Consider the following 11,490-nt stretch of genomic DNA (forward strand, 5'->3'; position numbering starts at 1 on the left):
CACTAGCAAGACCAAGTACTGATTTTGCCCCAGATCCCTAAGTGGCCCCCTCAAGGATTGAACTCTCAACCCTGGGTTTAGCAGGCCAATGCTCAAACCACTGAGCTATCAGCAAGAGATTGACCCTCTAGCCTGGAGGCCAGGGCACCCACCTGGGTTGTGGAAGGGTCAAGTTCATGTCCCTGCTCTAATAAATATTTAAGTCTCCCATGTCCCAGATGACTGCCTTAACCATGGGCTATTGGGGGAGGGGGGGGGGGCTTGCATGCACCGAGGTTAGTCATACTCTGATAACACCTACCAGGCTGCTCCTGTTGGGGAGATAAGTGGGGGAAAAGCCCAGTATGAGAATCCCACTGGGGTTTAGGCAGAAGCAAAGGCTCTGAGCACCTCATAGGTGGCTTTGCACATGCCCAGTTGCATTGTAGGCCGCATCTGAGCAGGGTTTTGAGAATGTCAGTGGCACCTGAAGGTTGCACAGAGGTGCTTGAAGAGGCAGTTAGGTTAGGGTTGCCAGGTGTCTGGTTTTCAACCAGAACACTTGGTCAAAAAGAGACCCTGGCAGCTCCGGTCAGAACCGCTGACCGAGCTGCTAAAAGTCTGTCAGGTGGCGCAGCAGAGCTAAGGCAGGCTCCCTGCCTGCTGTGGCTCCGTGCGGCTCCTGGAATCAGCAGCATGTCCCCACTCCGGCTCCTAGGCTCAGCGGCAGCCAGGGAGCTCTGCACACTGCCCCTGCCCCGAGCACCAGCTCCCAGCTCTCATTGGCTGGGAAGGGAACTGCGAACAATGGGAACTGCAGGGGCAATACCTGTGAATGGAGCAGCACGCAGAGCTGCCTGGCTGCGCCTCCGCCTAGGAGCTGGAGCGGGAACATGCTGCCGCTTCTGGGAGCCGCCTGAGGTAAGCACCTCCTGGAGCCCTCACCCCCTCCCACGCCACAACCCCCTGCCCCAGGTTGGAGCCCCCTCCCACACCCAAACTCCCTCCCAGAGCCTGCACCCCCTCCCGCACCCCAACCCCCTGCCTCAGCCCCCTCGCACACCCCAAACCCCTCATCTCTGGCCCCACCCCAGAGCCCGCACCCCCAGGCGGAGCCTTCACCCCTCCAGCACCCTAGCCCCCTGCCCCAGCCCCAGCCCCGAGCCCCCCCATCTGAACCCCTTGGCCCCAGCCCATAGTCCCCTCCTGCACCCCAAACACCTCATCCCTGGCCACACCCCCGAGTCCACACCCCAAGCTGGAGCCCCCGCTCCCTCACACATGAGGGTGGGGGAGAGCAAGCGATGGAGGGAGGGGGGATGGAATGAGAGGGGGCAGGGCCTTTGAGAAGGGGCAGGACAGGGGGCGGGGCAATGGTATTCAGTTTTCTGCAATCAGAAAGTTGGCAACCCTAAATTAGGTAGCTAAGTGTCTTTGTGTATGGAGCCCTTGGCTTATGCTGTTAGCAGGGAACAAGTGCAAATCTCATTGTTATCCTAAGGGGTCCATTCCACTCATACTATTCCCCATCAGCCCTGTTGCCTGATTTATAAGGTTAATAATATTAATTTGGATAATATGGGTTTTAGGCTCGCCAATTTGTCTGATTAGAAGATAATAAGGTTCTTACCCCGAATCAGGCTCCACAGAATTTACAAAGGACCCTCGGGGGTATGACAGGAAGCTGTCAGACAGATATAGCCTTAAAGACTTTTTATTAAGATAAATGAAGTAGTAATTAAATGGTAAAATAATCTAAGTTACAAAGTTACAATTGTATTACTGCTATTCAACAGATACATGTGGTATTATGTTATTATATGCTACAAAGCTTTGGTTAATATATTCACACCCTTCCTTGATAACCTGGTGGTAAGAGACACAGGACCAGCCTCGCCTCTCGTGGTTCAGGTTCCTCAATTTTTGAGTGAGAGGTGCAATGCTTAGAAGAAGCTAGTGCTAAGAGCTAACAGAGCTAACTTAGAGTTTACTTAACTAACTTAAACTTAAAATTAAAACCTCATAAACAAAACTAAGAACAAAAGCTTAGGGAAACCAAGCTTAGGTAGTCCCCTTGGAACTTAGAAAGTTTGATAAAAACAAGTACTGCCTACTAATAGAAGTAGTCGTCGTAGATAGATACCTTGCCAAAAAAGCTGAGTCACCTCTTTTATAGGGCACAAGTGCCTGAAATCCTCCCTCCTATGCCCAAACTTCATTCCTCACCCACAAAAATGTTAAGGTACACTTACTCCATAGGATAGTATGTTTGTACGTATTAATGACAGGTACATACATATTAATGACATTAGATCATACACACATGTTATTTTTGTTCTTCGGTTATTTTGGTTCTTTCCTTGTGGTGTACCTGTGAAGTCTGTGGGTACAGACTTGGAAACTCCCTATGCCATTCTTCCATTATCTATCTATCTAGGTGAACGGTCTCAGACATATGTGTGGGTGTTGACTTGCTCTCTGGGTGAAAGGTCTCAGACATATGTAAGCCAACTTTGCCTTAGCTCAACATACAGGATATGGCCTGTAGGTCCCTTGCATTACAGCCGAACTTACTTTAATATAAACCTATTACAATAAATCAAATACTTAAACTATAAGAAAAGATATATATGCAAGCAAGCAGGTTAATCCTATAGGCTACAGCCCAGGAAATACAGAGAAGGGCTACAAGGATGATCCGAGGAATGGTAAACCTGTCTTATGAAAGGAGACTCGAAGAGCTTGGCTTGTTTAGCCTAACCAAAAGAAGGCTGAGGGGAGATATGATTGCTCTTTATAAATACATCAGAGGGATAAATATCAGGGAGGGAGAGGAATTATTTAAGCTTAGTACCAATGTGGACACAAGAACAAATGGATATAAACTGGACATTAGGAAGTTTAGACTTGAAATTAGACGAAGATTTCTAACCATTAGAGGAGTGAAGTTCTGGAACAGCCTTCCAAGGGGAGTAGTGGGGGTAAAAGACATATCTAGCTTCAAGATAAACTTGATAAGTTTATGGAGGGGATGGTATGATGGGATAGACTAATTTTGGCAATTAATTGATCTTTGATTATTAGCAGGTAAATATGCCCAGTGCTCTGTGATGGGATGTTAGATGGGGTGGAATCTGAGTTACTACAGAGAATTCTTTCCTGGGTGCTGGCTGGTGAGTCTTGCCCACGTGCTCAGGGTTTAACTGATTGCCATATTTGGGGTCGGGAAGGAATTTTCCTCCAGGGCAGATTGGCAGAGGCCCTGGAGGTTTTCCGCCTTCCTCTGCAGCGTGGGGCACGGGTCACTTGCTGGAGGATTCTCTGCACCTTGAGGTCTTTAAACCACGATTTGAGGACTTCAGTAACTCAGACATAGGTTAGGGGTTTGTTACAGGAGTGGGTGGGTGAGATTCTGTGGCCTGTGTTGTGCAGGAGGTCAGACTAGATGATCATAATGGTCGCTTCTGACCTTAAAGTCTAGGAGTCTATAAATACCAGCTCATACTAGTAATGCCTTATCCAAAGATAAAATAAGAAGAAACCTTCTGAAGGCATCCTCTGCACCATGCCTACAGTTCAGCCACTGCTAACTGAGAAACTGTGGCTTCAGGTTTTGCCCCAGTTGTTTTCATTCTGCCCCCCTACATGCACAGGATAAGTTTGTGGTCCAGTCTGGGTTACAAATCCTGCAGGCACAATCTTTTTCTCATAATATTGAGGCACTTCAGACCTGGTTGCAACTAAGAAATGTGGCGTCCTGTGACAATGAAGCCTTGAATTAAGGTGCAGTTTGGGTTGAGTCCTGGATTATGTTTGGGCTGGCTGGCATTTTACCCCAAACATTTCACCTGTTTCTAGCTACAGCACCACAGGACGTAGCTGTGAAAATGCAGCACGTTAAAACATTATGTCAACAAGTCAGACTACAAAATCAAGGCCACTGCAGCGTCAGAACCCCTCGGTCTGCCAATGGCTAATATTGATCAAGTTACTTGGGCCAACATTTTTATTTAAAGTTTGTATATACAAAACACCTGGTTCATGCATGCAAGTCAGGATGACATGCAAAAATTTACATAAATGCAGATTCCCATCTTGCACATGCATCAGATATTTTGCAATTGCAATTCATCTGCAGAAGAATATTCATGGGTTTCTAAATGGCTGGGCTGCAATTGCTCTGTACCTCCGTTTCCCCATCTGTGAAATTATGGTCATACTATTTTACAGGCTTAACTTTTTCAGGCTTAACTAATTGTTGTAAAGTACTCTGGCCTCCTTGGATAAAAGAGGCTTTAGAAGAGCAAAGCAGTGTGCGTTCTGATTATTTTAACTTGAACCTCCTAAAGAATGTACAGCACTTCAAGGTTAAGAGATGAGAGATCTAGGCCTCTGGTTTTAAAGATATGATTAATCCATAATTTTCTTTTGGGTGGTTTTTGTTTTTGGTTTTTTTTGTGGTTTTGTGGTCCCCAGTGTAAGAAAATGCCGGGATTTCTCTGCCACTGGACCATGGGAAGTTGTCACTGAGACTGTTGGGAAGCAGGCGCTGGCCACTTTTGATGCTGTTGTGGTTTGCACTGGACATCATGTAGTGATAATCAAGATGGCCCATTCCAGACAGTTGGTGTGAGGATACTTGACATGGGGAAGAAGGTGTGAGGATTGACAAGAAGGTGTGAGGATACTTGACATGGGGAAATCCTCACACCTTCTTGTCAACTGTCTGGAATGGGCCATCTTGATTATCACTACAAAAGTTTTTTTTCTCCTGCTGATAATAGCTCATCTTAATTAATTAGCTTCTTAGAGTTGGTATGGCAACTTCCACCTTTTCATGTTCTCTGTATGTATATATATTGTGACAAAGTTCCTCCTCTATCTTGGTGGGTCCTGCGCTTATTGGCGGATTTTCTTGCCACAGAGATTCACCATGTGGGTTGGGGAACAGCCCAGAGACCTTCCCCTCTGGAAGAACCCACAGTCCAGGTCAATTGGGAGGTTTGGGGGGAACCCGGGCCCGCCCTCTACTCCGGGTTCCAGCCCAGGGCCCTGTGGACTGCAGCTGTCTATAGTGCCTCCTGTAACATCTGCATGACAGCTACAACTCCCTGGGCTACTTCCCCATGGCCTCCTCCAAACACCTTCTTTATTCTCACCACAGGACCTTCCTCCTGGTGTCTGATAACGCTTGGTCTCCTCAGTCCTCCAGCAGCACACCCTCTCACTCTCAGCTCCTTGCGCCTCTTGCTCCCAGCTCCTCACATTCACGCCACAAACTGAAGTGATCTCCTTTTAAAACCCAGGTGCCTTGATTAGCCTGCCTTAATTGATTCTAGCAGCTTCTTCTTAATTGGCTCCAGGTGTCCTAATTAGCCTGCCTGCCTTAACTGGTTCTAGCAGGTTCCTGATTACTCTAGTGCAGCCCCTTCTCTGGTCACTCAGGGAACAGAAAACTACTCATCCAGTGACCAGTATATTTGCCCTCTACCAGACTCCTGTACCCCACTGGTCTGGGTCTGTCACAATATCTTCTTACTATATGTTCCATCCTATGCATCTGATGAAGTGGGCTGTAGCTCACGAAAGCTTATGCTCAGATAAATTTGTTAGTCTCTAAGGTGCCTCAAGTACTCCAATTCTTTTTGTGTAGGAGAGCAATCCTAGTCCATGTCCCTGCCAGCTCACCTAGCAGGCTGCTGGGGGCCCTGCCCTGAAGACTGCCCCAGGGCAGGCGACCCCTGGCTGTGGAGCCTGGCAGTCTTGGAAGCCCTAGGAAACCTGACTCAAGCCTGGGCTCTCAGGACTTCTGGGCTCCCAACTTCACAACAAGGGGCCTAGAAGCCCTGACTCTAACCAGGGCTCTGAGCCTGGAAATCCAAGGGTCAGTGTCAGGGCTTCCAGATTCACTGCCATGGAGCTGCACTTGGGGTGAGCAGCTCTGGCGTAGTCCCACCATATGGACCCCTCTGGTGCCAGACTCCAATGCTTCCCTATTCCCAGCCCCGCTGGCTTCCCAGCATGCTGGGCAGCCTTTTGAAATGCCAAAACTTCTTGCAAACCAGCACCAGCTCTTGTCATCACTGCAGTAGTTCACTGCCAGTCCACTGACTAACAACGTGTATCATGCGCATACTTTGCACCTGCTAATATTGTACAGCTCGGGTTGTGTAGCTACAGAATGCCTAGATTCACCAGGGCTTGACACCAAAGTCTGGCCAAATTGTCACTCGGCCATTGATCTCTGAATGACAATGCCTCAGTATTCCATCTGTTAGCCCAGCATGTCTACGTGTTGCCATTCCTCCTGAGCTTACTTTGTTCCCTTCCAGAGTGCCCGTTTCTCATGCAGCGACAATGACTTGCTCTCTTGTGCTGCCCAGGCATCGCCACTAATTCATTAAGTGAGCCAACTGAGATTGCCACTTTCCTTGCAGGTATGAACGAGTTGAAAGGCACCTACCTTCACAGCCAGGGATACAAGAACCCAGAAGGATTTCTGGGGAAGAAAGTCCTTGTGGTTGGACAGGGGAACTCTGGAGCAGATATCGCTGTACAGCTAAGTCAGAGAGCTGAGCAGGTACGATTCCTGAAATTGCTTATGAATTACTGGAGAGAGGCAACGTTTATATTCTGATGCATTCATCTATTGCCAAACCAAGCACCAAAACGTCATTATACTGGGAGAGCTTTTATTGAGGCTTGGACTAATGACCCAACAGGGTCTTTCCCATAGTTTTTCTGACTGCAGCCCAGATTCGGGATCAGGAGTTGCCATCGTCAAACAGCCAGCAGACCTATATGACATAGCAGGTGGTCTCAGTCCATATTTTAATTCTCAGATGTCTGAATCCTATAAACCACCACCAGAGATGTCCCCCTGTAGTAGCAATCTGTGGAAACGTAGCCAAATGGGCATAGAAAATCAGTTATCCAGTTGTCTCCTGTCTTCCCTTCCCCTTCCATTCAGGATTGAGATACCGTGGCAGAGCAGGGAGGGTTAAACTTGGACAGGCTCTTCCTGTGCTGTGCCTGTCTTCAGGGCTGTCAATCCCAGAACCCTCCGGGGACTCCAAATTCACTCTAAAAATTGAAACCCAAGAATACAATCAAAGTATAACCAGAGGGCAGCTTTTGAACAGAGACAGCAACAGGTGGAAGCAGAGCATGAGCTCAGACCAGATGTTGCCAGCCCAGTAGGTGGTGTCTTCCTTTGCCAGTCTCATCCATAAGTCTCCAAACAGCATCATCAAAGATCCGAAGAGCAGCATTGTCCTCCAAGAGGAGTGTTTGGAGATGACAGAGGTTTGCTTCCTTTGGTTTAATTTCACACTGAATCTGGGTGAGAGAATTACACTCACTGTTGGAAGCTGAATTCTGGCTTGGCTTTCAGGTGTTTCTCAGCACCACAAGGGGCTCAGGGGTGATGAGCCACATTTCTGAGCATGGATGCCCCATAGAGACAATGTACAATACCCACCTGACTGATGTCATCAGGAATACTCTCCCTTTCCCCCTGTTCAGCTGGATGAATGAGAAGATGAATCAATGGTTTAACCATGGAAACTATGGCTTGGTGCCCCAAGACAGCTATTTTCCACTAGCCTGGCCAGCAGGCCCACTGTGCAACTGGGGAAGGGCTAGATAATGGACTGTGCAGAGTATCAGACCATTTCTGCAATATGTTCCTGTTCAGTTTCCTATAACCTAATCTTTGGCCAAAGGATATTTTGGTGGAGCCGTGCAGAGGTGAATCTGAAGGTGGAAGACCTCTCTCTCCAAGTACAGTGCTCTCTCTGTAACTTGGCCTTCTGAATCGGAAATTACAAGGCAGAGAGTGGGAAAAAATCATAACTAAATATCCGGAAGGGGGCCTGTTGCTTCCCACGTAATGGGGGTACATTCTGCAAAGCACTGTTGTCTGATGGCTAGAGCACTGGCCTAAGCCTCAGAAGAGTTAGGTTCTATTCCCCGCTCTGCCATTGACCTGCTGGGTGACCTTCAGCAAGTCTGTGCCTCAGTTTCCCCATCTGTAAAATGGGGGGTGATGATCCTGGCCTCTTTTGAGATCTACTGGCTGACAAGTGCAATGTAAGAGTAGGGATGCTGATTGACATCATCATCCTTTAGGCTTCACTTTAGTAAAGCTCCTTCACTACAGCCTGTGTACCCAGCAGGATTTTTCCAGCAAACCCGGGTAGTCTTTCTGCAAACTGCTTCCTTCAGGATGCCCTCTTCACCCAACCATCAAGCAGCCTAGTGCACTAAAGAATGCCTGCAGATGACTTCTGTGTTTGGAATTCATGACCCTGGCAATAGCTGGATGCCGTTTACCCTGCTCTCTCTTCAGAGAAAAGCGGTTGCCGGGAATCGGCCTGTTTCTTGACCTGTTCCGTCCAACTCCCATTGGATAGCAGGACGTCCTCTTGTCTCGCTTTGCCTCTGTACTGCAGAACCAAGAGGCAGTGGTCAGCGATGACTGTCCCAGCCGTATCCTCTGTGGTGGCATGGTGGTGGAGCCCAATGTGAAGGAGTTCACCGGAACCTCCGCCATCTTAGAAAATGTGACTGTGGATGAGAAGGTGGATATTGTCATCTTCACCACAGGACACCACTCCTCTTTGCCGTTGCTGGAGAAGTCAATGACACCAGGTCTCACTGTATAAATACATCTTCGCTCGAATTGGAGAAACCAACACTGGCTGTTGTTGGCCCCACACAGCCACTCGGGTCTATTCTGCCAATGGCAGAGCTGCAAGCTTGCTGGGCTGCCAGGGTCCTTAAGGGTAAGGGTCTCATATTTGATCATGGTTCAATTGTAGCCATGGTCAGAAAAGTGATTATGTAAAAATGGTACCATCTTGTTCAACCAACCAGTCCCCAGTTGGGTCCAGAGCTGTCTCTGCTTGCTTGAGTGGCAAGAAAAATTGTTCATGGACAAGGATCTGAGGGGCAATGGGGAAGGAGGGAGAATGGGTCAAGGAAAGGGGAGTGGTGGGGACAGGAAATAAGAGACAAAAGGGTGGAACTGTGCTGAAGTGATGGGAGAGGGAGACTGGGACTGGTCAAGGAGATAGGGAGCAGGCTGGAGGGGCTGGGGCAGAAAGGGTCAGTCTTGGGGTGGGTAGGAGCAGAAAGGTCTGTAACATGCTTTGATCAGAGCCTGAACTTGAACCCAGGATTCCTGGGCAGGCAGTACATAGCTGTGCAACCCACATGATGCCACTTATTATTGCTACTAGTTAACTCTGTTAGCTCATGGCAGAGGCGTGTGCACTGGATCTAAAGGTTCTAACCCCACTGTAGAAATAGGTAGCAGTCAATATGGTTCCATGTGATGGCATTTCTGTTTGTATGCTCGGATATTGCATACAACAAACCACATTAAAAGAACATAAAGGCTTCACGATCAAGCATTCAAGAGTTAGGCAATGCCAGAATTATGGTTGCCCGTGCGGACAAAATTTCTCTTCAGAATGAGTTGCAGTGAGTTTACACTGCATTGCATCACAGCTTAGGGAGGAGTTAATTTTATTTTTCAAGGTTATGTATGTTCCCTTCCGAGCGCAGCATGATGGCTGCCGTTCTCAAGAAACAAGAGACCAAGATGACATCTTACAGAATTCTTCCTGTCACAGAGATGTAATTCTCAAGTCAGTTTTTTCCCCTGAGTTCATGAAAGAAAAATCACTTGGCCAGTTGCTTTTTAGTGGCTACTGTGCAGAACCATTCAATTATTCAGGCCAGCAGCCATGGTCCTGTTGCCCCTTCAGTTCTGATTGAATGCTGCAGATCCAGCAGAGATCACGCATTGGAAAGTTGCTTCCAGATTCTGCTAAAACAGGCAAGTTTCTCCCATTGTCACTACCACGGCTAGCAATGGTGGGAATGCTAGAGAAGTCCAGCTGCCAGCAATGTTATCACTTTGTCTAACCCTGTTGAGAGTAGGTCTAGATGACATGTGATGGCTAAAACACTAGCATCCTTCAGGAGCCCACCTCCAAGGGCTCAGGGAAGGGAGCTATTGTAACACTCTTCAGACTCAGAGCCTGTTCTTTCAAGGCACAGGATTCTGTATTACTTCTGAGAGTACAAACACCTGTAGTGCAGAGCAGAGAGAGGCTCAGGGGACCTGGATGAAAGAGAGGTCAAACTAAAATCTCTCAAACACAGTTTAACGTGGCTCAACAGCTTGATTCAGTAGCACCACAGTGGGCCACATGGTTTAAACTCTTCTGCTCCTTACAGTACATAGTGGTCAAGGCCGGGCCTAACACAGAGTAAAATAACTGCAACTTATTTTTGCTAACCACCATATTCCTAATACTTTGAACCATTTTATATTTAAGCAATAGAAGTTTTAAACCTCTGTGCTGGGGTGTCCACCCACACAAGACTGGAAAGGGTTACTGTGGCAGGGGCGGGGGGAATTACTCCCTAGGCTGCCCCTGGAAGAGGAGCCAGGGAGTGGGGATTGGTTAAATGAGGCTCAGGTGAACAGGAACAAGAGAGGCCTGTATAAAGCCAGGGAGCTGATAGCAGAGAGGGATTGCAGGGAAGGAGTCTGCAGTCACTTCCTGGGAGAAGAGAGGTGTGTTCAGGCTATAGAGACAAGTACCCTACAGTTGCTCTCTGGGGGAGGGAGTTGTAGGGCTGGCAAACCCAGAGCGAGGGAGAGCCGGAAAGGTAGGAAAGGCTCAGGGAAAAGCAGCAAGGCATAAGATAGTGCAGACCTAGGCTGCTGATCAGTAAGCCCCTGGGCTGGAACCCAGAGTAGAGGGTGGGCCCAGATTCCCCTACCCACCACTGGGGAAGTGGCACAGACCAGGCAGTGGAGAGTGGACTGCCTGGGACAGTTTTGCCCCAAAAGACTGTCCTACCCCGGAAGGGGAAACCACAGAGTGACGTGGACGGAGGGCCGAGTCACAAAGAGGAGGCTGCAGTTCCTGGCGCGAGAGAGGGCCTGCAGAGGGAGAAAGTGATGGAGAGTGACCGCAGGAAGTGGTGTTGGCCTGGCAGAGCTAATCCCCAGAACTGCCAGGAGGCGGTGCTGTCCAGCAGTGTGTAGAGCACCCTATCACAACCTCTTTAAAGCATAAACTTCTAGCACACAGAGCAGAAAGACTCAGGGGTCTGGATGGACCAGGGCTCAACTTAACTGCTTGCCCCTATACTACGACAACCCCAGCCAGCCAGGGTCTCAAACTGACAATCTGAGGGAACACAGCGCGGGGAGGGGAGTCCAAAAGTTCAACCGCTGTGAAAACATCAGTTATGAATTTGAGAGCCTAGCACTCCCTTTTGTGTACGCTGTACACTGTGCCTTACAGTGAAAATGGGACTTAGGCATTTAAGTCATTTTGGTGCTTTTCAGAATTATACACTGAATATAACATGCTGGCATGCAACCAATTGACATAAATAGCACCAACGCCCACCAGAGCAATACAAATCACCAAGTTTTGTTATTACATTTCCTTATAATCGTCAATTATCAATCCTTTAGTATCT

General features: G+C 48.3%; 1 pseudogene; it reads left to right on the forward strand.

The window, feature by feature from the left end:
- The first annotated feature begins 6,418 nt into the window (after positions 1–6,418).
- On the forward strand, positions 6,419–10,253 carry LOC135882898 (flavin-containing monooxygenase 2-like; annotated as a pseudogene).
- The last annotated feature ends 1,237 nt before the right edge of the window (positions 10,254–11,490 follow it).

Source organism: Emys orbicularis, chromosome 8 (assembly GCF_028017835.1).
Source record: "Emys orbicularis isolate rEmyOrb1 chromosome 8, rEmyOrb1.hap1, whole genome shotgun sequence".
In the NCBI taxonomy this organism is placed as follows: Eukaryota; Metazoa; Chordata; order Testudines; family Emydidae; genus Emys; species Emys orbicularis.